This window comes from Muntiacus reevesi, chromosome 10 (assembly GCF_963930625.1).
Source record: "Muntiacus reevesi chromosome 10, mMunRee1.1, whole genome shotgun sequence".
Lineage (NCBI taxonomy): Eukaryota > Metazoa > Chordata > Mammalia > Artiodactyla > Cervidae > Muntiacus > Muntiacus reevesi.
The window spans coordinates 81,879,918-81,897,621 of NC_089258.1; the positions used below are offsets into that span (position 1 = coordinate 81,879,918).

General features: G+C 43.2%; 1 protein-coding gene across 9 annotated transcripts in view; it reads left to right on the top strand.

The window, feature by feature from the left end:
• THRB (thyroid hormone receptor beta) overlaps positions 1 to 17,704 on the top strand; it is a 407,560-nt gene that overhangs the window by 30,578 nt on the left and 359,278 nt on the right. Inside the window, exon 1 of one of the 9 annotated variants that reach the window (XM_065947529.1) lies at positions 14,276 to 14,427. The exons of the other annotated variants lie outside the window; for them this stretch is intronic. The gene's annotated coding sequence lies outside the window, so the exon portion shown is untranslated. Of the gene's footprint in view, positions 1 to 14,275; positions 14,428 to 17,704 lie in introns of those variants that run through there. 9 annotated transcript variants of the gene reach the window in all.

Genomic DNA, 17,704 nt, shown 5'->3' on the forward strand with positions numbered 1-17,704 from the left:
CAATACCATGTACCAATTGTTCAGGTTGTTTGTAAACCTGTATTTATGCTGAGCCCCTGACCCATTTCAAATATATATATATTTTTTACCTTTTATTGTTCTTAATTATCAAAGGAATAATTCTTATTAGTTAAAAAACAACAACACTGGAAATGTTGAAAAATAAGAGGACTTCATCCTGGGCTCACTGTGTGGCATCATTTAGCACCCATGGCTAGCTCTAATGTGGACCAGGGTCCTTGACCTTCCCCAGTCGATGAAAATTGACTAGACGCCAAACAAGAAATTCAGGCAAGGTTTTATTGGGGCTCCTCCTGCACGGGGGGCAACAGGAACAAGTAACAGGTTCCCTTATTCGCTCCTTGAGGGGACGGTGAGCTTGTACTCTATAGAGGGTGAGGGTGGGGGTGTGTCCAGGGGTGGGCTGGAGGGTCTTAGGTGGTCCGCCCTGCTCTTTGATGATGGTGAGTTCAGGGGGCATGCGCAGTACCCTGCTTTTGCCCCTGACTCTTCAGAAGTGGCAGTTGGGCTTTCTTGGTCTTCGTGTATCTTTTGCCCGTACTTGGCCCCAACTGCACATGCTCTCAGTTATTTTTAGTCCTTTGTAGTTTCTTTGTATTTTGTTGCTGGAGGAAAGTTCTGTCCAGGTGCAACTGCTACAGCAAAGGGTCCCAGCCTGTCTCAGCTTGGAAAACAAAAAGGGTTTCTGCAACACGTGGTCAGGCATCCGGAATGCTAGAATGTCAGACTGCAAAGGGAGAGGTTATTTGTTCAAAGCATCTCAATTTCAAGGAACAATATTTGGCCTCTAAATGGGGAGGTGATTTTGCCTGAGGTCATCATTTTAATGTGTCAGGGCCTTGGCCTTTAAACCCTAGTCCTTGACACTTAGGACCCCTTCTGGCTGTCACACTGCTAACAGGGTTTTAACTTGTAATCGTTCATTTTTAAGATCTTTTATTATTATTCTGATTGCAAAAGTAAGAAATGCTCTTCATGGACACTCATCTGTCATCTCCCCACCCATCACTGAAATGGCGATGTGTTTTCTTCCAAGCATTTTTCTGTGCCATCTTTGTACAAAAATGGGATCAGACTTCCCATAATTTTCTACACTGCCTTATTGTCTTAATATATGATGAATTTATTCCATGTCATTGAATGGAATTCCTTAAAACTATCCTTAATAACTGCAATGACAGTCTCTCCTATAGATTACCATAGCATCTAAGAAGTCCCATTCAGGGTCATTTGAGAAGGCACCCTTTTGTCAACAAGAAGATGTTGTCTTGAACACAGCTGGATGTAAATCCTTGCTTATTTCGCAGGCTGTCTAGAAACCCCTGAGCATAGAAATCATAGTTGGTCTATAATTTAGAAAATTCTTGGAAGGCTAGTGAATTGCTGAAACCCAAAGTTACTTCATGTCACTAGATTATATATTCTTCATTTAAAGTAAATAAAATCAGATCTCTTTAGAGAACAAATCTACTAACTCTGGCTTGGTCAAAGTTGACTTCAGTTCAGTCGCTCAGTCATGTCCAACTCTTTGAAATCCCATGGACTGCAGCACGCCAGGCCACCCTGTCCATCACCAACTCCCAGAGCTTACTCAAACTCATGTCCATTGAGTCGGTGATGCCATCCAACCGTCTCATCCTCTGTTGTCCCCTTCTCCTCCCACCTTCAATCTTTCCCAGCATCAGGGTCTTTTCAAATGAGTCAGCTCTTCGAATCAGGTGGCCAAAATATTGGAGTTTCAGCTTCAGCATCAGTCCTTCCAATGAACACCCAGGACTGATCTCCTTTAGGATGGACTGGTTGGATCTCCTTGCAGTCCAAGGGACTCTCAAGAGTCTTCTCCAACACCACAGTTCAAAAGCATCAATTCTTCAGTGCTCAACTTTCTTTGTAGTCCAACTCTGACATCCATGCATGACTACTGGAAAAACCATAGCTTTGACTAGATGGACCTTTGTTGGCAAAGTAATGTCTCTGCTTTTTAATATGCTGTCTAGGCTGGTCACAACTTTTCTTCCAAGGAGTAGGCATCTTTTAATTTCATGGCTGCAGTCACCATCTGCAGCAATTTTGGAGCCCAAAAACTAAAGTCAGCCACTGTTTCCACTGTTTCCCCATCTATTTCCTATGAAGTGATGGGACCAGATGCCATGATCTTAGTTTTCTGAGCTTTAAGCCAAGTTTTTCACTCTCCTCTTTCACTTTCATCAAGAGGCTCTTTAGTTCTTTTTTGCTTTCTGCCATAAGGGTGGTATCATCTGCATATCTGAGGTTATTGATATTTCTCCCAGCAATCTTGATTCCCCCTTGTGCTTCCTCCAGCCCAGCGTTTCTCATGATGTACTCTGCATATAAGTTAAATAAGCAGGGTGACAATATACAGACTTGACGTGCTCCTTTCCTGATTTGGAACCAGTCTGTTGTTCCATGTCCAGTTCTAACTGTTGCTTCCTGACCTGCATACAGATTTCTTAGGAGGCAGGTCAGGTGGTCTGGTATTCCCATCTCTTGAAGAATTTTCCACAGTTTGTTGTGATCCACACAGTCAAAGGCTTTGACATAGTCAATAAAGTAGAAATAGATGTTTTTCTGGAACTCTCTTGCTTTTTCAATGATCCAACGGATGTTGGCAATTTGATCTCTGGTTCCTCTGCCTTTTCTAAATCCAGCTTGAACATTTGGAAGTTCACAGTTCACATACTGTTGAAGCCTGGCTTGGAGAATTTTGAGCATTACTTTACTAGCGTGTGAGATGAGTGCAGTTGTGCAGTAGTTTGAGCATTCTTTGGCATTGTCCTTCTTTGGGATTGGAATGAAAACTGACCTTTTCCAGTCCTGTGGCCACTGCTGAGTTTTCCAAATTGGCTGGCATATTGAGTGCAGCACCTTCACAGCATCATCTTTTAGGATTTGAAATAGCTCAGCTGGAATTCCATCACCTCCACTAGCTTTGTTTGCAGTGATGCTTCCTAAGGCCCACTTGACTTCACATTCCAGGATGTCTGGCTCTAGGTGAGTGATCACACCATCGTGATTATCTCAGTCGTGATGATCTTTTTTGTAAATTCTTCTGTACATTCTTGCCACCTCTTCTTAATATCTTCTGTTAGGTTCATACCACGTCTGTCCTTTATTGTGCCCATCTTTGCATGAAATATTCCTTTGGTATCTCTAATTTTTTTTTAAGAGATCTCTAGTCTTTCCCATTCTATTGTTTTCCTCTATTTCTTTGCACTGATCACTGAGGAAGACTTTCTTATCTCTCCTTGCTCTTCTTTGGAACTCTGCATTCAAATGGGATTATCTTTCCTTTTCTCCTTTGCTTTTCGATTCTCTTCTTTTCACAGCTATTTGTAAGTCATCCTCAGACAGCCATTTTGCTTTTTTGCGTTTCTTTTTCTTGGGGATAGTCTTGATCACTGCCTCCCATACAACATCATGAACCTCTGTCCATAGTTCTTCAGGCACTCTGTCCATCAGATCTAATCCCTTGAATCTGTTTTTCACTTCCACTGTATAATCGTAAGGGAGTTAATTTAGGTCATACCTGAATGGTCTAGTGGTTTTCCCTTTCTTCAACTGAAGTCTGAATTTGGCAATAAGGAGTTCATGATCTGAGCCACAGTCAGCTCCCAGTCTTGTTTTTACTTAATCATTGTTTATTAGCCACGTGTCTGTTTTATTAGCCAACTGCAAGAAGATTTAGAATAATATGCCTCATTGCTTAGTAGATAAAGCCTCTGTCTTCAGAGTGTTATTTTACAATGTTAATAAAGCAAATAATAGTAATTATAGTAACAGCTAAGGAGATTCAAGAAGTCCATTCTAAAGGAAATCAGTCCTGAACATTCATTGGAAGGACTGATGCTAAAGCTGAAACTCCAATACTTTGGCCACCTGATACAAAGAACTGACTCATCTGAAAAGACCCTGATGCTGGGAAAGATTGAAGGCAGGAAGAGAAGGGGATGACAGAGGATTAGATGGTTGGATGGCATCACCGACTCAATGGACATGAGTTTGAGTAAACTCTGGGAGTTGGTGATGGGCAGGGAGGCCTGGCTTGGTGCAGTCCATGGGGTCACAAAGAGTCAGACATGACTGAGTGACTGAACTGAACTGAACTGAACTATTTCTTGAGCATATGCAGTATAATAGCTAGGTTGCAAGTTCTTTACAACATTATAGTCAGTCTTCATAAGGACCCAGCAAAGTAGGCACTAGTCTTATCCCACTTTATAGAGAAAGAAACTTTAGCTCAGAGAGGTTAAGTAACTTGCCTGATGTGGTGCAGTATGTGAGTGGCAGAACGCAGAGTTGAACCCAGGACTGCATCACTCCAAAACCCAAGATTGGGGTCAACTTATCCAAAGCAATTCTGGGAATTAGTTTTTTTTGTGATGATTTAAATTCCTTTCTTAGCAGTGGTTCTTAACCTTTTGAAAATCTGTACTGTTGCCTAGAAAATGGTCTATTTGAAAAGATTGTTGTTGTTGCTATTGTTTAGTTGCTAAGTCATATCTGACTCTTTGTGACCCCTTGGACTGTAGCCTGCTAAGCTCCTCTGTCGGTGGGATTCTCCAGACAAAAATACCTGAGTGGGGGGCTGTGCCCTCCTCCAGGAGATCTTCCTGACCCAGGAATTGAACCCCTGTCTCCTGCATTGGCAGGCAAGTTCTCCACAATTATTTAGTGAAATATGAAGTAAAACCTTCATGTTCTCCCTGCTTAGTTAGATTAGGGTAGGTTAAAGGAACACGGGTCAATTATTTAAATATTAGTCTGTATGACCTGTTAAGAAAATGGAAAAAAAAAAATCTGGTGCAAAAGAAAATCATGAGCATTATAAAACCAACACAATGGGTTGAACATTTTCTGTACCGCTATTCCCCACATTCATGCATATAATTGAGAGTAAATTGTTTTTTAGTGCAATTTTTCTGATCATCTCTGAACTCTCTGATGCTCCTGACGATGTTAGCTTTAGATTTTAAAGCAGTAGATTTGTTTTCTTAGTGTGCAAGAAAACAAGAAATAGTAACTTCAGCTTAATGTTAGATAGGTAAGTCACAGATGGATAAGCTTGTCATTTTAACTTTCCTGTGTATTTTGCTCTTCAAATGACAGAGTGCACCATGGTAATACATTCTAAAATGCCACTAAGATAATGTGCTAAATGAAATCTGTTTAAATTTCAGGGAAGTGGCAGCAAAGTTGTGGGACAGCCGCTAAGGTGTTAGGTAGATGCTCTCTGGTGTATGCGAAATGGTTTCTTAGAATTGAAAGGCTAAAATTTAACTCTTCTGCCCTATTGACTTCAATGTATTTTGAAAGTAAAATGTGATATTGAGCTTCTCAGAATACAATAAATAAGTTCTCAGTTAATATTTACATTATAAGTACTTGGGTACAGGGGCTTCCCTGGTGGTCCAGCGGTTAGGACTCTGCGCTTCCACGCAGGGGGCGCGATTCAGCATCTCTTCAGGCCCCTGGTGGCGCTAGTGGTAACGAACCCGCCTGCCAATGCAAGAGATGGAAGAGACGCAGGCTCAATCCCTGGGTCGGGAAGATGCCCTAGAGGAGGGCATGGCAACCCACCACAGTATTCTTGCCTGGAGAATCCCATGGACAGAGGAGCCTGACGGGCTATAATCCGTGGGGTCACAGAGTCAGAGCGGAGTGAAGCAACTTAGCATACACGCATGCAAAGATCCCACATGCCGTGTGGCATGGCAGAAAAAGGAAGTTAATGTAAACAAAAAAGAAAAATTAAAAAAAACACGACTTGCAAGAATTCTTTTCTCTTTAGAATATGTATAATATGTAATCTATTTGAGGACTAAAGGCTATCTGAGGGTCTATCTAAACATCACCTTTGTGTTACTGTGGGTTCGGAGTTGGGTCTTTCTTGTTGAACAACGTGAGTCTGATTCTCCCTGGGCTTAAATCACACCTCGGCCATCAGCTGGATATTTTTTCAGGCTACTGATATGAGATTTGCTGTAGTATGAGGGAAGGAGAGGACTCTTGACTCAGTCAGTTTTACCATTTATAATAGGTTTGACGGAGAAAATTGAAAGTCAGAGCTAAATTATTAGCAGCCAGTGCATGAACTGGTACCCTACCGAGTGGCTTGGAAGAGTTGAAAATATTTAACTCACTGAGAGTCAATGAGATTGCAACTTGGGAGAAGGAAGTGTTTTTTGTTTGTTTGTTTGTTTTTAATGCCCCAAAGTAATTGAATGTAAACTAAAGACCATCATTTCAGCCTTCTGTCAAAGTTGCAGGGTCTGGAGCCTAGGAAGCCAGCTGACCAGAGTTCCAAAGGCATCAACCAGTCACAGCTGCTGCTGCTTTTAGAAACAAAAAATGACCCCCAAATACATTACTGGCCCAAAACGACCGCTGTCATTTAGCCTCACGGTGTTTTCTCTTGTTATCCGTTGCTCCGTCTCTTTAGAACCCCACTCTCAGATGTGGGCCCTGGCCCAGCCCCGCCGACCCCTGTGAGCTTGTTAGACACGCAGAATCTCAGCTCCCCACCCAGCTCTGCTGGCCCGGGGCCTGCATTTGACGGGGCACCCTGGGGATGCCTGAAAATCCGCCAAGCTTTGCTGTGAACGAGGCAAGCAGTGAGTAAATGGCTGCTGCTGTCACGACTCCGAAGGGTTCTGGGAGCTTCCAGATAGTCCCAGCTCTTCTTTCAAAGCGGTGTCCGAGGGCGGACGTGCGCACGCAGCGGGGAGAGGGTGGGACGGATGGGGACAGCAGCGTCCAGGCGTGCGCGCCGTCGGGTGTAAGGCGGGAGGCTGGAGCGCGCGCCTGCAGCGCGGGATGCCCGCTCTGCCGTGGGTGATGACCCGGGGGGCTGGCGTGAGGGCAGGGGACGGGGCTCGGGAAGGAGGGGGCGTCGGGACAGTTATCGCTGCTGCGGAGCCACAGCAGAGACCACAGCACTGTACAACGTAAAATGTATCTATTAAAAATAAAAATAATTTAGAAAAGAAAAGAAAAGTGATGTCCTCACCAGGAAGCCCCACCTCTGGCTTAGAGAATTGTGAGGCCAGAAAGCTCCTTTCCACCAGCAATTCCTTCCCTGCCTCCCTCACTTCTATCCAGAGAGTGTGTAGTCCATCAAAGCCTCATCAGTCCCACAGTGGGTGAAATTTGCCAGTTTGTGACACTAAAAATACTGGAACCCCACAATCTTTTTTAGTTTTGTCTTCTTTTCCACCAAACTACTTCTAGAAGGACCAACAGATTAGCAATTAGAGGGATTCGCAAATCGCCACCTTTACCCCCTCACTTTCAACCAAGGATAAATGCTAACTCACGGCTAAATGAATACAAAGTCTGGAAGAGCCTTGTTAAATCAACCTGGAGAGTAGACAGGCCGGTTACTGAATGAGGAAAGCGGGTGAATGCTTTCGTCACTCTCCAGTACAAAACTCTATCTCAGAGGCTGGGATTGACGTACACTACTGTGTACAAAAAAGAGAGTTATGGGGACCTGCTCTTTAGCACAGCGGGCTTGACTCAGTGCTCCGTGGTGACCTTAATGGGGAGGAAATCCGAGAAAGAGGGGCTCGATGGGTACATAGAGTGGATGCATTTTGCTCAACAGTAGACATTAACACAACACTGTAAAGCAACTATACTCCAATTAAAAAAAAGAGAGAAACCTCCATTTCACAGTCCCACAAGGTGGAGAGAAACCTTGGTTTCTTTTCTTTTTTTTAGTTTTTATTGGACTATAGTTGATTTACACTGTTGTGTTAGTTTCAGCGAAGTTTCAGGGTACAGCAAAGTGAACCAGTTTATATGTATCTCCACTCTTTTCTAGATTCTTTTCCCATATTGGCCATTACAGAGTATTGAGTGGAGTTCCCTATGCTCTACTGTAGCTCCTTCTTGTCTATTTTATACATAATAGTGTGGCTGTGTCTGTCGGAACCTCTTTTTCTTTGAAGGCAGTTTCTATCCAGTGACAGCCAAGACAGATGGAATGAACGCATTCCTCTAAGCTTCAAAAATTCTTTCGACTTATTTTTAAACGACTTGCTTTCAGAGTCTAAAAGGGCCATGTACTTTCTTACCAACTTATGTGAGAAGATAATAGTTTGCAGAGAAATTCAGTGAAGCAGTTTTAAAAAAAAGCTTTAGAAATATTTTTTTAGAGAGTAGAGCAGTAATAGGGATGTCAAACAGTATCCCTGAGTTTCCAGCCCATTTAAACCAGCCCCAGGCCCAGCATGGCTGTTTCTGCTCGTCAGCCAGAAGGAATAGAGGAGTAAAAATCAATCCTGTATTTCATTGACTCTTAGATACACTTCTCTTCACCACCTGTTAATAAAATATCCCCTTGGAAGGGAGCCAGTCTTCTCTTAGGCAGTTCAAACTTTCTGAAATAGAGGAAAATTGCAAAGGGGAGGTAGCAGAGGAATATAGAAGTAAAAAATTAACTTTTGGGGTCAAAAATTCTTATCTAAACAGACTGGTTTGATTATTTTTTTAAAGCATTGTGTTCATACCAGTGTTTAAATTGAATCATGGGTAATGATTTAACTGAAGTTATGCTGCGTCGTCAACTCTTAGGAACACGGGGGAAACAAAATCAGTTCTGAATTCACATTTCTCACGGACAGAAGATCACAGGGTGTCACTGAAGGCCTCCGTTGGGTGAGATCTCTCGGGGTCTCAAAAGCAGGGGTGTGGGGAAGAAGGGAAGGTGGGAACAGACCGGTTTGCTGAGTAGGTTGAAGAGAGGATTCAGAGTCCATTTCAACACCCCATTTGCTTTCACCTCTACTTGCTGCTGCTGCTGAGTCACGTGGTGACTGGGTTTCCCTGGTGGCTCAGTGGGTAAAGAATCTGCCTGCAGTGCAGAAGACCCAGGTTCGACCCCTGGGTCGGGAAGATCCCCTGGAGAAGGGAAAGGCAACCCACTGCAATATTCTTGCCTGGAGCATCCCAAGGACAGAGGACGCTACACTCTGTGGGGTCACAAGAGTCAGCCACGACTTAGGCGACTAAACCACCACCAATGGAGGTGCCCAGCCCAGGAGCTCAACGTCATGACAGCCTGACTCTTGGTGTTTAGAGACCCAAATCTAAATTTCCCAGTTTCCTTCTGTCTTTAAAAAAACAAAGTGTGTGTCTTTATTCCCACAGTGCCTAGGGCGTGGCCAGGAGCTCTCAGTGCTTACTGAAGGGATGAGCCTGGTGCCTGTCCTTCTCAGACTTTGAATGGGATTTCCTTTCCATGCAGGAGACTCAACTGTGCAGAGCTCTGGGCTGGGGCCACCTTGGAAAATGCCACTCATGGCTCTCCCTTCTGTATGGTGATGCCACAGAATAAAAACAAATCTTTGGTCTGGCAGTCTCTGATTTTCCTTCTCCTTACCTTTCTGATCTTGGAAAAAATATTTATTCTCTCTGGAGCTTAACTTCCTTCCTCTAAAATGATCATTTCTTCATCTCATCCCACTCTCAGTTCGGTTCAGTCGCTCAGTCGTGTCCAGCTCTTTGCGACCCCATGGACTGTAGCACGCCAGGCCTCCCTGTTCATCACCAGCTCCCAGTTTTCTCAAACTCATGTCCATCGAGTCGGTGATGCCATCCAGCCATCTCATCCTCTGTCCATCCCTTTCTTCTCCTGCCTTCAATCTTTCCCAGCATCAGGGTCTTTTCCAGTGAGTCAGTTCTTCGCATCAGGTGGCCCAAGTATTGGAGTTTCAGCTTCCCACTCTAACATTCTATTAACCTGGCCCCGTGTTTCAAGTCTGTCTCTAAACAAGGACAAAGGTAGGAAACTAGGAATGATGAGAAGCGAGGGAGTCCATAAATTCTTCATGAGAACATTTCATCCAAAACTCATCTTCTGTGCTTGAAAGTAAATTATACTCTTTAGTTAAGTCACACCTACCCTTGTAAATGCCAAACATAGGTCCAGCTTTAAAGTGTTGTAAAAACTGTATTCCATCAGTTTTGTAACAACTTTATTGAGATGTAATTTACATGCCGATGCAGTTCACTCATTTCACGTGAATTAAAGCTCTTCACAGAGTTGTGTAACCCTCACTGCCTCGTTTTAGGTCATTTGTATCTCCTCCGAAAGAAAGCTGGTACTGATTACCCCTGGTGCGTCATTCTGCCTCCAGCCCTAGACAACCACTCATCTTCTTTCTGTCTATGGATTTGCCTGTGGACATTTCATATCTGTGGAATCACAACATGTGGCCTCTTGTGGTGGCTTTGTTCTGCTCAGTGTTTTCACGGTTTATTCATGCTGCAGCATGTAGCAGTGCTTCATTTCTTTTTACGGCTGAATGATATTCTATCACGTAGATGTGCAGTGCTGAGTTGTCTCACTCATGTCTGAGTCTTTGCGACCCTCTGAACCATAGCCCGCCAGGCTCCTCTGTCCATGGGATTCTCCAGGCAAGAATACTGGAGTGGGTTGCTATGCCCTCCTCCAGGGGATCTTCTCGACCCAGGGATCGAACCCACGACTCCTGCAGCTCCTGCATTGCAGGCAGACTCTTTACAGCTGGGCCACCAGGAAGCCCATTACTTGGATGTATCATAGTTTATTTTCCGTTCATCAGCTGATGAATGTTTGGGTTGCTCCATCTTTGGCTATTATGCACAAATGCTGCTATGATCATTTGTGTGCTAGTTTTTTTATGTTTTTATATGTCTTCATTCCTCTTAGGTGTATAGCGAGGAGTAAAATATCTTTGTCATACAGTAAGTTTATATATAACCTTTTTTTTTTTTTTTATATATAACCTTTTGAGGAACTGCCAGACTCTTTTCCAAAGTGCTACACCATTTTACATTCCCCTTAGCAGTGTATAAGGGCTCTAACTTCTCCACATCCTCTCCAATAATTAATATTTTCCTCTTTTTTTCTGGGTCGTTACTATCCTAATGGATATGAAGTGATATTTGTTGTGATTTTAGGTTTGCATTTCCCTTATGACCAAGGATGTTGAGCATCTTTTCATATGTTTATTGGCTATTTTTATATCTATCTTGGAGAAATGTCATCAAATTCTTTGCTAATTTTTAAATTGTGCTGTCTTCATATTATTGAATTCTTTTTATATTCTAGATGCACATCTCTTATCAGATATATGATTAGCAAAATTTTTCTCATAGTTCATAATGAATTTTTTGGATTCATTCATTTTCTTTTTAGAAGTGTTGAAATCTGAAAGAACAGGTACCTTAATCTCAAACCAAATGATTCTCTATTATATAGAGAAAAGAAGTATCTGTATATATTCATAGAACATCTGTGACACAGCAGAGCAGTAGAAAAATCACGTGCAATGAATGGTTTGCTGCTTCCTGATAAGAGATTTGGCACCAATGGGAAGTCAGCCTCTAAAGTATGAAGAGAAGTAAGTTGCCAAAAGATGTGTGATTGAAATCGCTCATCACTTATCATTAATATATATTTATGGAACACCATTCTGTATTGGGATTAAATAAGAACAGTCAAGAGTTTGATTCCCATCTTATTGGGATTGATAGTCATGATGACAACACAAGAGCTTTTGAAAAGCCTCGATATCCTGTAAGACTTTTAACAAAGTAATTCTTTAGAAATTTCTCTTTTTTTGTTTGCTTCTATGCCTTTTCCAAAGATTGAATATTTGATTTAAGAATTTTTGTTAACATATAGGAAGTAAAAAAGATTTCATATATACATATATTTTTTCCTTTTGAGTCTCAATGATGTTTATTAAAGTGCTTTCTTTGGTTAATGTGTACAAATGTTTAAAAATATTTAAAGATCTTTAAAAGAGCTGCCCCAGAATTAATTTATTCTCTGAATGAGTAATTACATTGTTTATATTTATGGCTCTGGGAAAAGGGACCGGGAGTAAAAGTGGTGGATGAAACACCTTGACTGTGCCTCTTGGAGCTCACAGGCAATCAACAGGTAAAAAATACAAGTAAATGTAGAGTTAATACATTTTAGGATTGCTGTGAAGGAAAAGGAGAGGGTACTGATAATAATGTGGAGATTTCTTTAGGCTGAGGGGTCAGGGAAGTAGACTAGGATATGTGGAGGGTTAGATAGACCAGCCAGAGAAGGAAGAAAGCCCTGCAGGAAAGAACATCCCAGGGCATGGGAGTGCAGGGAGGCTGCTTAGTCGGATAGAAAGGTAGAACGTGGCGAGATCTGGGAAGAGCCAGTCCATAGAGGAGGTCATAGCCCACACTGAGGAATTTGAACTTCATTCAGAGTGTACTGAAATGGTTTTGAGAGTTTTAGCAGAGGAAATCACATGACCTGTGATTGAAAGAGGTCTTGAAACTTGAAAAATACCATGTTGGCTGCTTCATGAAGACTGATGTGTAGAGATGAGGTAGGAGTGGAATCTAGGTGACCCTCTAAGAGGGATTTGCAGGTGCCTGAGAGAGTAATGACAGTGGCGTGGACTGAGACCGGGCAGTGGGAAACCAAAAAGGTGAATGCGCTTGAGATTATTTTGGAAACAGGGTGTCATGGTTACGAGTGTGAGTTCTAAAGCCAGACAAACTGGTTAGAATACCAGCTCCCCCTCTTACTAGCTGTGTGACCATGAGGAAACAAGCTTCTCTATAATAGGAATCATCTCACAGAGTCATTATGAAGACTGAGTGAGTTATTAATTCTCGCCAGGCATCGTAAGTGTCCACGCAGAGTGAATGCTTTAGTAAACGTTGTTGTGGATATTGCTTTGGTATTTAAATGGACAGGTGTTGGTCACAGTTTAAATGGGGAAGTTGGCAGGGGGTGGTGTCAAAGGCAGTTGCCAGGTTTCTGGTCTGAGTGCCCACCTGGTGTGGATGATGCCAGGCCCTGAGATGGAGGAAACCCAAGAGAAGCAGCGTTGGAGGGGAAGGAAGGACAAGAAGCCTGTTTTGAACGTTTTAGTTTCAGACGTGCCTGAAATCCTCAAGTGGAAACACCAGGCATTTGGAATCTGGTGCTCAGTGTAGTGTCCTGGGCCAGGGATAGAGCTTATATTTTAGATCGTGCTCCTTGTCATGTGTAAATTTGTAAAACAGTCAGCACTTGGAAATAATTTGACATTCTCCTGGATGGGCCCACCCAGGACCGAGATACTGAAGCAGTGTAGTGACCCTGACTCTCCTTGAAGAAGTGGCAGATAGGGGAAAAAGGGCATGGAGGTTGTCATCAAACAGGCCATCTTGTGATGTTTACTCCTCCACTTACTATGTAGATGACCATGAATGGTTTTAAGTGTTGGCAATGAATTCAGCAAATCGCAGAGGAGGAATGATGGACCTTTCCCAGGATTCTGTCTTCAGTATCAGGGACCTGGTGGGGCCAGTTCCCGAGAGGGAGGAAAGTGAGAAGGAAGACTGCTTCTCCAAGTCGCCACTTTCTCAGCTGGAAATTAGTATACTTTCCTCTTAGGTGAGGACCCAAAGAATGTACCTAAGATGCCTAGCATAGTACCTGGTACAGAGAAGACACTTTGGGCTCTTCTTCCTCTCTTATCTCAGCTGCAAGCATCACAAGCATCCTGCCTGAATCTGCTTCCAGGTTAAGATGTAAATGGAAGCAGTGTGGTGACAGAGCTTGGCCAGGAACAGGGTCAAGTGAATGACGCCCTCAATGAGGGTACCAAAAAGAAAAAAAAAATGAAGTAATTAGGATAAACATTATTTCAATGCAATATTTTGAAAAGTGAAAACACATGCCCCAGATCCATGATGACTAACGTCTATTTTTAATGGACAGAGGAGCCTGGTGGGCTACAGTCCATGGGGTCATAAGAGTTGGACAGGACTTGGCGACTAAACCACCACCAGCACCAGCACTCATTATGGAATACTATGGCTAGTGGAAAGCAAAGAAAATGAAGCTTCAGTCCCTGGGCCCCCAGGACTCTTTCTCCTTTCTTCCGAAGTTGGTGGCTAAGAGTCCTCCCAAGATCTCTCTCTGGATGCAAGAGAACATGTTCTAAGTCGGGATACCAGGTGTGGGGCCTCTGCTGGCCCAGCCCCCAAGCCTGTCCGGTCAGGGCCACGTGGGAGCTGGGGCCCGGCTCCCGCTCGCCCCACCTGGAACACGCAGACCCTGCTGACCCGGAACGCTTGAGCAAACACGGAGTGCTCTATTAGAGGCTGGGGTTTAAAGGTCAGCTCTGTGCTTATAGGCTGAGTCTGACTCTCTGTCTCCGTGACTCTCAGGGAGTCTGATGCCTGCAGAGTGGACCGAGGGGGTAGATGAGTCTTTCCATGCAGAGCGCGGAGCTGTTTGCTTTGCAAGGAGCTGTCTCTGCCCACAGGAAGCCCGCAGGTCAGCCGCAGGCGGGAGACGCGCCGAGGGCCCCTGCGTCGCACGCTTCCTTCTGACTCGGACTTAGAAAGCTCGAGGTACCTGTGGTCGTTGGTGGCTTGTGGCTTTCAGCTTTTTCCTGTGAAAAATCAGAAGATTTCCAACTGAGACAATTTGGTGATTTCAACATGGGCCGCAGGCAGGCAGTGAGTGAGGAAAAGACAGATTTGTCCAAGCCCATATCTACCATGCAGAGACCAATGGTGGAGGTTTTGAGCTTTTGGGTCGCTTTAACAAAAAACTGGGAATGGGAATATAATTTTTAAAAGTTCTGTTCAGGATTTTTATTTCAATGTAAAGAAAAGAATGTCCCTAATTTTTAAAATGTTTTACTGTAAATGTAGCATATGCTTGTCATGTATGAATGATTTGGGCTAAGACAGTAATTAGCAAAGGGGAAGATTGTTCCAAGCTGCTAATGGACACTCTTCATGTCAATGGCACTTTAAGATTGCAACATTTTGTTTGGTGACCTTCATACCAGTTGACTGCATGCCCCTTAATCTCTTGCTCTCAGAAAAAGCTGAGCCTGCTATAGATTTGGTCAGTTGTGTGGTTTTCTTTTTTTTGTTTGTTTAACCCAGTTTTTCATTTACCTACTGCTTTATGACTCCTGGTTTAATTTGTACAAAAGGATGAAGTTCATTATTACATAACTCTGAAACTCATCTTTAGGAAAAATAAGTGCAAGGGTTGCCATGGATTGAGACTGATACACGTCTGTATGTTTTTGGGGTACACTTTTAAGAGTATAAGAATGCTTTGGAACAGCTGTAAATTAGGGACACAAATGCACAGGGAGAGAAGAAATGCCGTGTTGGGGGAGTAATGTATCTTTGAGGCTTGAACCTACAACTGAAAGTTCAAAAGCAGAGTAAATGTTGGAACTTTTAAGCTTGTGTGAGGGATGTCAACTTGTAGATATGGCTTCTGCGTAGATCTCTCTTGTTGTGCAGTTCCCTGCCCCTCTGGTTTTTTAGTATCTTGTCTTTATTTGTCAAGAATTAATGCAAATACTTTTCAGACTATGAATAAACAGTGCAGGGTCCCTGGACATGGTTGCACAGCATACCCATGACGGTTTTATCTTTTAAAGAGTTAAACAAGATTTTTAAATGTCTGAGTACAGATATTAAGTAATTGAGTTGTGATACTTATTCAAGGGGGCCTAATTTCATCCCTTTATTCTTACCTCCCTTCCCTCTCTCTCTCTCCCTCTCTCCTCCTCCCTTCTTTTCTTTGCTCATTCATTCTTATCATGTCCACTTGAGTGCTTAGATTATCTTACTTCTATCTCTATGAGTATTAGTTTTAAGTCAAAGCTTTTAGTTCCACCAAGAACCTGGAAGTCAAGTTAATATCTTTTTTTAACCTACTATTTTTCATCTAAACGTCTTCTCTGTTGCCCCATTATTACAGTTCAGTTGCTCAGTTCTATCAGACTCTCTGTGACCCCATGAACCGCAGCATACCAGGCCTCCCTGTCTATCACCAACTCCTGGAGCTTGTTCAAACTCATGTCCATTGAGTCGGTGATGCCATCCAACCATCTCATCTTCTGTCATCCCCTTCTCCTCCTGCCTTCAATCTTTCCCAGCATCAGGGTCTTTTCTAATGAGTCAGATCTTTGCATCAGGTAGCCAAAGTATTGGAGCTTCAGCTTCAGCATCAGTCCTTCCAATGAATATTCAGGGTTGATTTCCTTTAGGATGGACTGGTTGGATCTCCTTGCAGTCCAAAGGATGCTCAAGAGTCTTATCCAACACCACTGTTCAAAAGCATCAACTCCTCGGCCCCATTATTACAGTAGTTACTAAAGTTAGCATTTGGACAGAAAGTCACACCAGTAAACTGCCTTCTTTGGGTTTAGGTATTCTCATATGTATAGTATGCAGCTAAAAGATAAGAATAATAAGCTATAAACTGGCTACTCTATTTTGAAAAATCATCACTTACCTCTCTAAACCAAATGTGAATAGTCACAGAATTTATGGACAATAGTATGAAGAAAATCATTAACCAGACATTCAGTTTTCAGGAGAAAACATCAAAAATTCCACTATAAATTGGAGCTGTTGGACTAAACATTGATCCATTAATAATCAGGAGAATAATTTGACTACTTTCCTGCTGAGCTAAAATCTAGCGCTGCCATGTTTTCTCCCGTGGTGCCCCCCAGTGTGGGTTAGTTACTTGCTCCTGGGAATTTCCTGTTGACAAGTGCATCTCTGTCCGTCAGCCATCACCTGTTCCTGGGAATGGCTAACGGCAGTGGTACAGCATGCTGAATTTTAATGTGAGAGTGGCCTGCTCTGGTTTCAGAAATGGGTCCTGCAAATGTGAACCCATGAGAACCGTTGGGAGCAGTTTTAGAGTCAGGAAAATTCATCATACGTGGTATGGACAGTGTTCAGCATGCTGCTACTGACACACATCTGTAAGTAACTTGCGTTCAGGAAGGGGAAACCCTCATCTCTAAAGAACTTGCGGTTTCTCCTTATCCTTCCTTTTATTTTCATTGACCATCTTTGCAGCCACGGCTCTGTCCCCGCTCACTGACTGGGTACCTGCCCGCCGCTGGTGTTAAGTTCAGAGTTGGATCCAGGCCCTCCAGACTCCAGCCATTCGGCCCTTACTTCCTCGTGCCTTCCGCGTGTCCTTGACCTGAATTTGGCTGCTCGGTTTGCCGTTCTCCACACTCGTCCTCCCTGGCCTTTGTGTGGGCTCACCTCACGTTTATTTTTAACTGGTGGCACGTGGCCCTTCCCTGTCACCGGCCAGCCTGTGGTCTCCGCTCCTCCAGAGCCAGCCCAGGTCTTGTCTTCTCTGGAAAGACCTTCCTGTATCTGAATCTAGATTCTGTACCCAGGACTTGCTCACTGTGTTTTGTTTTTTTTTTTTTAAGAAATTTAAAAAAATTGAAGCATAGTGTTGTGTTGATTTTTATATAATCTCTATATAATTAATTTTTATATAATCTATAATGTTAATATGTCCAATATTCTTGCCTGGAGAATCCCGTGGACAGAGGAGCCTGGTGGGCTACTGTCCATGGGGTCGCACAGAGTCGGACACGACTGAAGCGACTTTGCATGCATGCATGCGTTGGAGACGGAAATGGTAACCCACTCCAGTGTTCTTGCCTGGAGAATCCCAGGGACGGGGGAGCCTGGTGGGCTGCCATCTGCGGGGTTGCACAGAGTCGGACACGACTGAAGCAACTTAGCAGCAGCAGCAGCAGCATAATGTTAATATATAAAAATGTTCATTTTTATATAATCTATAATGTGTTAATTTTGGCTGTACAGCACAATG